General features: G+C 38.3%; 1 protein-coding gene across 11 annotated transcripts in view; it reads left to right on the top strand.

Moving 5' to 3' along the window:
• Positions 1-12,870, top strand: part of MAGI2 (membrane associated guanylate kinase, WW and PDZ domain containing 2) — a 1,363,649-nt gene that overhangs the window by 744,909 nt on the left and 605,870 nt on the right. The gene's annotated exons all lie outside the window — the stretch shown is intronic.

The following is a 12,870-nucleotide window of genomic DNA, read 5'->3' as shown; positions in this document are numbered from 1 at the left end:
GGTTGTTTCCTTTGCTGTGCAGAAGCTTTTTATCTTCATAAGGTCCCAGTAATTCACTTTTGCTTTTAATTCCCTTGCCTTTGGGGATGTGTCGAGGAAGAGATTGCTACGGCTGAGGTCAGAGAGGTCTTTTCCTGCTTTCTCCTCTAAAGTTTTGATGGTTTCCTGTCTCACATTTAGGTCCTTTATCCATTTGGAGTTTATTTTTGTGAATGGTGTGAGAAAGTGGTCTAGTTTCAACCTTCTGCATGTTGCTGTCCAGTTCTCCCAGCACCATTTGTTAAAGAGACTGTCTTTTTTCCATTGGATGTTCTTTCCTGCTTTGTCAAAGATGAGTTGGCCATACGTTTGTGGGTCTAGTTCTGGGGTTTCTATTCTATTCCATTGGTCTATGTGTCTGTTTTTGTGCCAATACCATGCTGTCTTGATGATGACAGCTTTGTAGTAGAGGCTAAAGTCTGGGATTGTGATGCCTCCTGCTTTGGTCTTCTTCTTCAAAATTACTTTGGCTATTCGGAGCCTTTTGTGGTTCCATATGAATTTTAGGATTGCTTGTTCTAGTTTCGAGAAGAATGCTGGTGCAATTTTGATTGGGATTGCATTGAATGTGTAGATAGCTTTGGGTAGTATTGACTTTTTGACAATATTTATTCTTCCAATCCATGAGCAGGGAATGTCTTTCCATTTCTTTAAATCTTCTTCAATTTCCTTCATAAGCTTTCTATAGTTTTCAGCATACAGATCCTTTACATCTTTGGTTAGATTTATTCCTAGGTATTTTATGCTTCTTGGTGCAATTGTGAATGGGATCCGTTTCTTTATTTGTCTTTGTGTTGCTTCATTGTTAGTGTATAAGAATGCAACTGATTTCTGTACATTGATTTTGTATCCTGCAACTTTGCTGAATTCCTGTATCAGTTCTAGCAGACTTTTGGTGGAGTCTATCGGATTTTCCATGTATAATATCATGTCATCTGCAAAAAGCGAAAGCTTGACTTCATCTTTGCCAATTTTGATGCCTTTGATTTCCTTTTGTTGTCTGATTGCTGATGCTAGAACTTCCAGCACTATGTTAAACAGCAGCGGTGAGAGTGGGCATCCCTGTCGTGTTCCTGATCTCAGGGAAAAAGCTCTCAGTTTTTCCCCGTTGAGGATGATGTTAGCTGTGGGCTTTTCATAAATGGCTTTTATGATGTTTAAGTATGTTCCTTCTATCCCGACTTTCTCAAGGGTTTTTATAAGAAAGGGTGCTGGATTTTGTCAAAGGCCTTTTCTGCATCGATTGACAGGATCATATGGTTCTTCTCTTTTTTTTTTGTTAATGTGATGTATCACGTTGATTGATTTGCGAATGTTGAACCAGCCCTGCATCCCAGGAATGAATCCCACTTGATCATGGTGAATAATTCTTTTTATATGCCGTTGAATTCAATTTGCTAGTATCTTATTGAGAATTTTTGCATCCATATTCATCAGGGATATTGGCCTGTAGTTCTCTTTTTTTACTGGGTCTCTGTCTGGTTTAGGAATCAAAGTAATACTGGCTTCATAGAATGAGTCTGGAAGTTTTCCTTCCCTTTCTATTTCTTGGAATAGCTTGAGAAGGATAGGTATTATCTCTGCTTTAAACGTCTGGTAGAACTCCCCTGGGAAGCCATCTGGTCCTGGACTCTTATTTGTTGGGAGACTTTTGATAACCGATACAATTTCTTCGCTGGTTATGGGTCTGTTCAAGCTTTCTATTTCCTCCTGATTGAGTTTTGGAAGAGTGTGGGTGTTCAGGAATTTGTCCATTTCTTCCAGGTTGTCCAATTTGTTGGCATATAATTTTTCATAGTATTCCCTGATAATTGTTTGTATCTCTGAGGGATTGGTTGTAATAATTCCATTTTCATTCATGATTTTATCAATTTGGGTCACCTCCCTTTTCTTTTTGAGAAGCCTGGCTAGAGGTTTGTCAATTTTGTTTATTTTTTCAAAAAACCAACTCTTGGTTTCGTTGATCTGCTCTACAGTTTTTTTAGATTCTATATTGTTTATTTCTGCTCTGATCTTTATTATTTCTCTTCTTCTGCTGGGTTTAGGCTGCCTTTGCTGTTCTGCTTCTAGTTCCTTTAGGTGTGCTGTTAGATTTTGTATTTGGGATTTTTCTTGTTTCTTGAGATAGGCCTGGATTGCAATGTATTTTCCTCTCAGGACTGCCTTTGCTGCGTCCCAAAGCGTTTGGATTGTTGTATTTTCATTTTCGTTTGTTTCCATATATTTTTTAATTTCTTCTCTAATTGCCTGGTTGACCCACTCATTCGTTAGTAGGGTGTTCTTTAACCTCCATGCTTTTGGAGGTTTTCCAGACTTTTTTCTGTGGTTGATTTCAAGCTTCATAGCATTGCGGTCTGAAAGTATGCATGGTATAATTTCAATTCTTGTAAACTTATGAAGGGCTGTTTTGTGACCCAGTATATGATCTATCTTGGAGAATGTTCCATGTGCACTCGAGAAGAAAGTATATTCTGTTGCTTTGGGATGTAGAGTTCTAAATATATCTGTCAAGTCCATCTGATCCAATGTCTCATTCAGGGCCCTTGTTTCTTTATTGACCGTGTGTCTAGATGATCTATCCATTTCTGTAAGTGGGGTGTTAAAGTCCCCTGCAATTACCACATTCTTATCAATAAGGTTGCTTATGTTTATGAGTAATTGTTTTATATATTTGGGGGCTCCGGTATTCGGCGCATAGACATTTATAATTGTTAGCTCTTCCTGATGGATAGACCCTGTAACTATTATATAATGTCCTTCTTCATCTCTTGTTACAGCCTTTAATTTAAAGTCTAGTTTGTCTGATATAAGTATGGCTACTCCAGCTTTCTTTTGGCTTCCAGTCGCATGATAAATAGTTCTCCATCCCCTCACTCTCAATCTAAAGGTGTCCTCAGGTCTAAAATGAGTCTCTTGTAGACAGCAAATAGATGGGTCTTGTTTTTTTATCCATTCTGATACCCTATGTCTTTTGGTTGGCGCATTTAATCCATTTACATTCAGTGTTATTATAGAAAGATACGGGTTTAGAGTCATTGTGATGTCTGTATGTTTTATGCTTGTAGTGATGTCTCTGGGACTTTGTCTCACAGGATCTCCCTTAGGATCTCTTGTAGGGCTGGTTTAGTGGTGACAAATTCCTTCAGTTTTTGTTTGTTTGGGAAGACCTTTATCTCTCCTTCTATTCTAAATGACAGACTTGCTGGATAAAGGATTCTTGGCTGCATATTTTTTTCTGTCTAGCACCCTGAAAATCTCGTGCCAATTCTTTCTGGCTTGCCAAGTTTCAAAAGAGAGATCAGTCACGAGTCTTATAGGTCTCCCTTTATATGTGAGGGCACGTTTACCCCTTGCTGCTTTCAGAATTTTCTCTGTATCCTTGTATTTTGCCAGTTTCACTATGATATGTCGTGCAGAAGATCGATTCAAGTTACGTCTGAAGGGAGTTCTCTGTGCCTCTTGGATTTCAGTGCCTTTTTCCTTCCCCAGTTCAGGGAAGTTCTCAGCTATTATTTCTTCAAGTACCCCTTCAGCACCTTTCCCTCTCTCTTCCTCCTCTGGGATACCAATTATGCGTATATTATTTCTTTTTAGTGTATCACTTAGTTCTCTAATTTCCCCCTCATACTCCTGGATTTTTTTATCTCTCTTTTTCTCAGCTTCCTCTTTTTCCATAACTTTATCCTCTAGTTCACCTATTCTCTCCTCTGCCTCTTCAAGCCGAGCTGTGGTGGTTTCCATTTTGTTATACATTTCGTTTAAAACGTTTTTCAGCTCCTCGTGACTGTTCCTTAGTCCCTTGATCTCTGTAGGAAGAGATTCTCTGCTGTCCTGTATACTGTTTTCAAGCCCAGCGATTAATTTTATGACTATTATTCTAAATTCACTTTCTGTTATATTATTTAAATCATTTTTGATCAGCTCATTAGCTGTTGTTATTTCCTGGAGATTCTTCTGAGGGGAATTCTTCCGCTTGGTCATTTTGGATAGTCCCTGGCATGGTGAGGACCTGCAGGGCACTTCCCCTGTGCTGTGGTGTATAACTGGAGTTGGTGGGCGGGGCCGCAGTCAGACCTGATGTCTGCCCCCAGCCCACGCTGGGGCCACAGTCAGACTGGTGTGTGCCTTCTCTTCCCCTCTCCTAGGGGCAGGATTCACTGTGGGGTGGTGTGGCCCGTCTGGGCTACTTGCACACTGCCAGGCTTGTGATGCTGGGGATCTGGCGTATTAGCTGGGGTGGGTAGGCAAGGTGCACAGGGGCAGGAGGGGCAGGCTTAGATCGGTTCTCCTTAGGTGATCCACTTCAGGGGGGGCCCCTCTTCCGTGGGCCTCTCGTCTGCGTTTGGCTCCGGCGACTCCGTTCTGCTAATCCTCTGGCGGTTTTCTGGGTTGCTTAGGCAGGTGTAGGTGGAATCTAAGTGATCAGCAGGACGTGCGGTGAGCCCAGCGTCCTCCTAAGCCGCCATCTTGCAAACCTCTCCCCTTGCCACATTGTTGTTTATCACTCCTGGTGAGCTACATTCAAACCTCCTATGTCTTCAGAATTTAAGCCATATTGTTGTATACGTAGAACCAAGATCGTTTATGTTACTTCCAATAATCATGAAAGTTATTTATGAGCAAACATAAATGGGGATTTGTCCATTGTCTTCCAAATTCAATTAACTTCAAAGAGAACTGTGGAAAAGCAATGTTCAGTAGCGGTGATATACCTATATACCAACAAATGAAGAATGGCTTGTTTCCTCTGAACCCAGGACATGGCTATCAATTACCCTAGAGTGAATTCTAAGGTCACAAACCACATACTTTATGACCTGTTGTAGTTAAATTAATAATGAGATATCATATTGCTTTTAGTTTGGGTTTCTAGAGATCTGAGTGAGTTTAGAGCAGTGAGTGGTTCTCTAATCCTTGTCCCTAGACTAGCAGTATCAACAGCACCTGGAAACTTGTTAGAAATTTTAATTCTCAGGCACCACCTAATATTTACTGAATCAGAAACTCTGAGTGTGACACCCCTCAATCTGTGTTTAACAAGTTCTGCATGTGATTCTGATGTGTCGTACATTTCAGGAGCCATTTGTTTGGGTATGATACTGCCTCAATCCAAACTGTTAAGATGTAAAACAGTAATTGGTGCTGTATAAGACATTAGTCTGAACTTTTATATCCAGATATATTCAAGGAGAGCTTTCTTCTTCAAAAACTTCTGTCTGAAAAATGAAGAACATTATTAACTATGCAAATGCAACTTTAAACAATAGTTGACAGCTTGCTACTTTAGAGGATAAGAGAGTTTTGAAATAATTACTGAGGTTTAGAGTAATACACTGTTAAGTCGAATACTGATATATTTCACATGAAACTGTCAAATATTTAATATTTTATAAAACATGTGGAGTGTTTTATTGAGGCACTAAGTAATTCTTATACCTAATAGGTGATTAATTGAACCAAATTGCAGACTTTGCTTTTTGACCTTAACCCAACCCACCCCATCAGCTGACAAGAAATCTATAAAGCTCACATTGTTTTATAATCTATACCACATAGGGCTCAGTGACCCAAACTAAATGATTTTCCTTGCTAACTTAACTCTATGTCTGTATAAAATCATACTTCTGGATTTTATATGATTGAAAATGAGTGCAATAAAACCCAAGATCTAAGCAGATTATGTAAAAATTGATTAGGGGCATTGGCCAGGGAATCTCCTGAATGTTTTTATTGGAAGCACACACACAAATCTGGTGATGGTGTTCCCACTTGCTAATGAGTAACTGACAAACTAAAGCAGTGTCTTCAGAAATCTTAAAGAGTAAGTTAATTAAAGGTCGAATCTAGAGGAAGTCATTGTAGCTGTCAAGATTTATTTCCTTCAGCTTGCAGTTGAGAAACACGAGGAATGAAGAGAGAATATATTCAGAAACATGCATAAGAAAATAATTTAGTTCTCAGATTCTCACACAGTGACCCATCTGCTTAGAACACATTGACTATTAATGATTGATTCCAAATCCATTTCTACAGCAAATGTGTATAGGGTGCCTATAGTGTAATGGACACTGTAGAACATTTTGCACATCAAAATAGATTACAATAGATAACTGCATTGACCATTATCTAGGTAGTAATACCTTTCTGTAATCCAGTGACTGCTTTTTTAAGCATTTCGCTAAAATCAGAACATATCAGAAGGCTGAGGCAAAATGTGCTTCAGAATTATATTTACCACAAACATCATGCTCTTTCCTTCCTAAGGCAAAAGGAGCAATGTTCCTTCATTTACGAAGTAGAATAATAATAATAACAACAATAAAATCCATTTTGGCACCCCCAGTTGCCATGGTAACAAAATGACAAGCGACCTTGATATGCTTTCACTATGTATCGATAATAAGCTAACCATTTGGGAGCATTCATTCTCTTTAGACATGTCTTTTGAGCAGAAATACTATATGCTTTTATTAACTTATGAAGAAGGTGTTATTCATACAGTACTTAATTTGGCAATTATTCAATATGTTGTTTTTTTTTAAGAAATGAAGCGATCAGAGATAAAGCAAAGACTCAATTTAGTAGCATTTCCTCCGTTTCCTTTCTATTTATTTTCCCTTTGGAGGAGTGGTCCGGGAAACAAAGAATGAAATCTATAAGCCATAATCTGGATAATAAAATTTCTTTTGCACTTATCTAAACACCACTTAGGAAAGTTCCAACCAAATATAGAAGAGCATTAAAAGAAGAGGAGCTTCAGCTTTTAGCTATATGATGAATCACCTGTATTTCCTCTTTTATTCTACTAGCTTCCACTCTATTCCTAACACAGGGGGATAACTTTCTATTACTGGTGAATCTTGCTTCACTGTCACCTCTCATAATCCTTTGGGATGGTAACTGAGTTGGGAAAGTAACTATACTTATTTCAGCATAAAAATGTTTTGCTGTTTTGTAATTAGCTAATGTAGATAATGCTGCTATAGACATCAGGTTGCATGCATTCCTTTGAATCAGCATTTTTGTATTCTTTGGGTAAATAACCTAGCAGTGCAATTGTTGAATCATAGGGTAGTTCTATTTTTAACTTTTTGAAGAACCTCCATATTGTTTCCCAGAGTGGCTGCACAAATTTGCATTCCCATCAACAGTATACAAAGGTTCCTTTTACCCCACATCCTCACCAAAACCTGTTGTGTCTTGTGTTTTTCATTTTAGCCACTCTGACAGGTGTGAGATGTTATCTCACTTGTGGTTTGACTTGTATTTCCCTGATGATGAGTGATGTCGAGCATCTTTTCATGTGTCTGTTGACCATATATATGTTGGGGTACCTGGCTGGCTCAGTCGGAAGAGCATGTGACTCTTAATCCTGTGGTTGTAAGTTTGAACCCCACATTGATTGTAGAGATTTCTTACAAATAAATATATAAATAAACTTCAATGATGTTTTAATCCAAGACCACAAACCTAAATTATTAAAACCAAAATAGAAGGCAAATGTTTTGAATTCCAACTTTGAAAACCTGTCTGATACACCATGCTTACACTTCCCTGTTTTAAAAATTTGGGGTGATATATATGTCTCTGTGTGTGTACATACGCTAGTCATCAGAGCCTATCGTGCACTGTCCTATTTATCAATCCTGTGAGAATAACCTTGAAAGTTCAAAAATATCTGTATTGGGCACCAATGTGTAAGCCAGTTGACCTAAGCTAAAACAAGCAATATGTGAAATACGTAAAATTTCTCTTTAGGAATTTAGTGATTCTTTCCAAAATATAAGTAGGTTCTTGCTGGCTCCCAGAGATCTTTCGCCAAGCCAGCATTTGCCCCTGGGAAGCCTGCAGCCCTCAACTGTTGTCTATTTCCCCTCAGATCCTTATGGTCTCTCTCTCTTTCTCTCTGTCTCTCTCTCTCTGTTTGTCTGTCTCTCTCTCTCTCTCTCACACACACACACACACATACTCTGTCTCTCTCTCTCTCTCTCTTTCTCTTCTCTTCAAGCTTTTGCTCCATTTGTGTAAACTAACAGTTAAAAATCTAAGTAATTGACCCGCTAATAATCCATAGGTGAAAATGATTTACGGTCATTTATTAGAATTTAATTATTTATAGCATATTATATAACTTACTTTTTAATTATGTTTTGTTGTTGTTGTTGTTGTTGTTGTTGTTGTTGTTGTTTACTCTCTGTCTCTCTTTGGTAGAATATAAGTTCCACAAAAGAAAGGGTCCTATTTTGTGTTATTCAAAAATATATCCTCAGTATCTTGAATAGTACTTGGCATATAGTAAGTGCTCAATTAATATTTGTGGCAAGAATTCATGTGGAAAAAAAATCCAGGGTGTCATCTCTGCTCTTCCAAACAACAATACTTAATATAAATATTTTTTTTGAGTGCTTCACATGTTCCAGACATTGTCTTGATTTGAAGAATCCTTGATTGTTTTTCATTTCTTGGTTTCAAATGTCTTGATTTCAAATCAACCAAAATGCTACTGGTATTAACCATATTTTATAGATAGGAAAACTAGAGTTATACATTACTCAAGGTAATACTGATAGCAAATGGCAGAGCTCCACCAAACCCAGGCAGTTTCATTGCCTGGCTCATATTCACATCTACTATAGCTTATGTTTTAAAGATAGTTTCTGTTTGGTCTAAACCAAAGAGTAATTCTAATGGTGGAAATTTTGGGGTACCCAGAGAGGAGAATGCCACATGACAAGCTCAAAAGGAAGATATTTCTTAAGAGGAAACTTCTCAAATTATTCTCCTCACATGTTCCATAAAGGAAAGTCCATCCTGAGACTCTACAACCTGGCATGCCAGAATCGCCTTTTATTGTCAATAATAGAATCTTAGATTTTTCTGACTTTTTAAACTTTCAGTATTTTCCTCTCCTTATGTTTTCAACCAAATCTCTTGACTAGAGGTGAGCCTTGTGCTTTCCCAGGGTAATTGGGGAGTGTGATGATAAACTAAGAGGGGGAGGCAGTCACAACAGTGACATAGCCAGTACCAGGTCCAGGAGGGCAATTTTAGAACAGAGATAGTACAGAAGGGAAGGACAACATTGTGGAGGTACAGGGCACAGAATTTGCCAAATATTTGGAGATGGGATAAACAAGTGAGGGACAGACACCCCGATTGTGACTCTGAGGGAAAGGTTCAAAGCATGTATGGCTAGAATAATAGTGGTGACATTAACAGAGGAACAGGGTGGAGAAAATATGTTTTCATTATGAAATTTTCCTGAAATGCTGAGTCTGATTTGCCACCATAAGGATAGAATAAAGTATTTTTCAGACATGAAAAGAAAATGTAGCTTCTGTGAAAGCTTTTGACAGAAAGCTTCTGGCAGATGTGCTCTGCCAAAACGAGGGAATAGACCACAAAAAGAGACATGGGATCTGGGAAAAGAGCAGCATGACACAGGGAAGAGGCAAAGTGAATCCCCGGGATGATGGCAAAGATGATCCCAGGATGACAGCTGTGTCATGGGACAGCAGGTCTGGATTGGAGCAGGTTAGAGGCTCCAGGAGCAATTTCTTCAATAGGATAAACCTGATGAAATATTAAGTATACTTGTATATGTTAAAAGTTGACTTATCCAACAAGGAAGGTGTTAATTAATTGAATTCTCCATTAATATAAGGGAAATTGGAAATGGAAACACTAAATCTAGAGTAAACAAAAGTTATGCAAGAAAGGAAAATTAGTCTACTACCACATCACAAGGTTCAGGTGGAAATAGATTTACATACTGTTGTCATTGTAAACATTAAGTAGTCATCTAAACACAAGTTTGTGCTATTGGGAGAATGAGAGGAGGAGAGAGGGAGGAAGTGAGGTGTAGGAAACATGGGCAAGAAACAGCTAACTCCTCATTTGCTTTACCAAGAAATCAGGAAATAATAGCTAAAGTAAAACACATGCACAAAGATACAATGGAGGGGGCACATGGGTGGCTCAGTCATTTAAGTGTCTGACTTCAGCTCAGGTCATGATCTCACTCTTGGTGACTTCGGGCCCCACATTGAGTTCTGTGCTGACATCTCAGAGCCTGGAGCCTGCTTCAGATTTTGTGTCTCTTTCTCTCTCTACCCCTCTCCTGCTCGTACTCTCTCTTTCTCCCAAATAAATAAACATTAGAAAGAAAAAAGAAAGAAGGACATCATAAATAAATTATTTAAATGGATGGAGGTAAAAACAAAAGAATCAGCTAAAAATGTTGAGTCTTTGCCTCTGGATGAAGGGAATGTTTTGGGGAGTGGTGATGACAGTCTGCTTTTATTCAAATACTGAGCTCTGTAGAATGGTTGACTTCAAAATATCTGCATATGTAACTCTGATTTTAAAAAAGAAAAAAAAAACTAACCTGCAAGAAAGCAGAAGAGAAAGGATTCATTTTAGCAAGATAGATGGATGATTCTAATTAAGGGTGAAGAGAATGCAGATAACGAAAGTACAAATTAAGAAGCTTTGAGAAGGGGGTTCTGGGTGGCTTGGTTGGTTAATCTAGAATCTTGAATTCAGCTCAAGTCCTGATGTCACATTTCGTGAGTTTGAGCCCCTTGTCGTGCTTTGCACTGACAGTGCAGAGCCTGCTTGGGATTCTCTCTCACTCTCTCTCTCTGCCCCTCCCCAACTCCTTCTTGCTCTCTCTCTCTCAAAATAAATAAACTTGGAGTGCCTGGGTGGCTCAGTTGGTTAAGCATCTGACTTCAACTCAGGTCATGATCTCCCGGTTTGTGCGTACAAGCCCCGCATTGGGCTCTGTGCTGACAGCTCAGAGCCTGGAGCCTGTTTCGGATTCTGTGTCTCCCTTTCTCTCTGCCCCTCCCTGTTGGCACTTTGTCTTTCTATGAAATAAATAAACATTTAAAATGAATGAATAAATAAACAAACAAACAAACTTAAAAAATAAGATGAGCTTTGGGGAATTTGATTTCAGATTATCTCTTTCTTTACCACAAAAAGAATGCACTAATGTCTTCTGTTGAAAGTGACAGCTGTTGAGTATTAGAAAATGGTCTGATTGTGACAGAGAAGGAAGACATATAAAAGGATTGCCAATCATCAGTTGAATCAAACTGATATTAGGTAACCTGAATTTGTAGGGTGCTTTCTCAGTGGATGAATGTCCACTGTTTTCTGGAGCAACTAACAGTCTATGAATGAAATAGCCAATATTGAACTTGGGAGCTTATTAGGAGTGGGGAAATGGTGAAGGTGAGCTAAAGGAAAGATGGTATTCTAGGTTGTTTAGAATTTAGAGTCTTTAGAATTTAGAGAGGGAATTGAAGCCATATTTGGTGAACATGAGGGAAATTAAAAGAGAACAAGAGCCTGGGGGTTATAATTATAAAAATGAAGAGGATGAGAAAAGAAGACATGAGATGAATGTCAAAGATGGGAATTGTAGCATTTGGAATTATAGTATAGAACTTCTTCAAGCCACAGTGAGGTACGTGAGCCCCCATCCATATAGCTTTAAGCAGGTCAGTAGCAACAGGTGACACTGATGTAGCCATTAGGAGTCTGTATCCCCAAGGCAAGAGTTCAGTCGCATTGTCCTGAGGTGCAGTATAGAGACGGAAAACCTACCCGGTGAACCAGAGTACTGATGGTCCTTCCAAAAGATCACAACCACAAACATGTCCACTAGAGTTTGGCGTAGTCAAGTAATTCCAGTCCAGAAGCAAACTCAGGAACTGGCCTCAAGCATGTGGTCCTGTGCTCAAATTGTGCTAGGAATGCATTACCGCACTGCAAGCACTTAATTAATCAAAGCATGTAGCTTCTGAAATATGCAGATAAGTTAGTAAGGAAAATGGAATCTTTGTTATGCTATTTTTCTTAATGATTAGAGTGTGTTCTAAATAAACAGAAAACAAATTGATTGCCAAAAACTATGTTAATGTGCTTTTAATTCACAAGGGTTAAGCATGTAAAAGTCAGGATATTGAAAGTTAAGGTTTTCATAGAAACATTAATTTGACAACACTGTGCATATTAGGTGTGGGAGGTTTATATTGTATAGCATAAAAGCAGTAGGAAATATTGCAAAATGTGGCTCAGTTAAACAAATGAAGTGACAAATTTAGGGGAAAGTCATTAAATGTGATTATGGAAACAAATTGTTTTGCAACCTCCAAAGAAGGGTTCTAAAATTTAATTTTAGAAAATAATGCTTTCAAATCTCTTCAAAAAATGTTTTCAATGGAAATTATTCATTTTTATACAAAATCAATTTCACTAGCACATTGTATATTCTGGCATGAGTTTATGCCTTTCATCTGCAGTTCAAATCTGATCCTAACAGACCAAAAGGAGAACCAATTGGCTATTTTCATGGTCTAGTTGATAAAGATTTCATAGACTGAAAATTAAATTTAAGGGTTTAAAATACTTTTTTTAGTATATGGAGAATATAGAGGAAATTTTGAATGTGAACAATCCTGCCAATGTATTAATACTTGCTTATATATATATCTGCCCTTTGTATATTTCTATAAACTATTTGCCTGTATGCATTATGGAAATTCCAATCTGACCACACAAAATGTTTTATTAGGTGGCATAGAAAAAGAAGAGAATTTAGGGCATGTTCAGAGAGGGAAGTGCACCAGAAAACACACCCACAACCTTTAATATGTCTCTATTTTGATTCCTGCCTTATGAACTGGACAGCAGATCTGGAAGCCTGACTTCTCTAGCACAGTTGCACTGAGCCACAGGTTGATATTTCTGTCACCTTGGCCACAGATGTCCCATTTACCCTGTAGGAAACAAGAGTGGTTGACCCATGAAGCAACCCCT

The sequence above is a fragment of the Felis catus genome, chromosome A2, assembly GCF_018350175.1.
Source record: "Felis catus isolate Fca126 chromosome A2, F.catus_Fca126_mat1.0, whole genome shotgun sequence".
NCBI classification, from domain to species: Eukaryota; Metazoa; Chordata; class Mammalia; order Carnivora; family Felidae; genus Felis; species Felis catus.
Note: the sequence above shows the minus strand (reverse complement) of the source record. Positions and strands in the feature narration are given on the sequence as shown.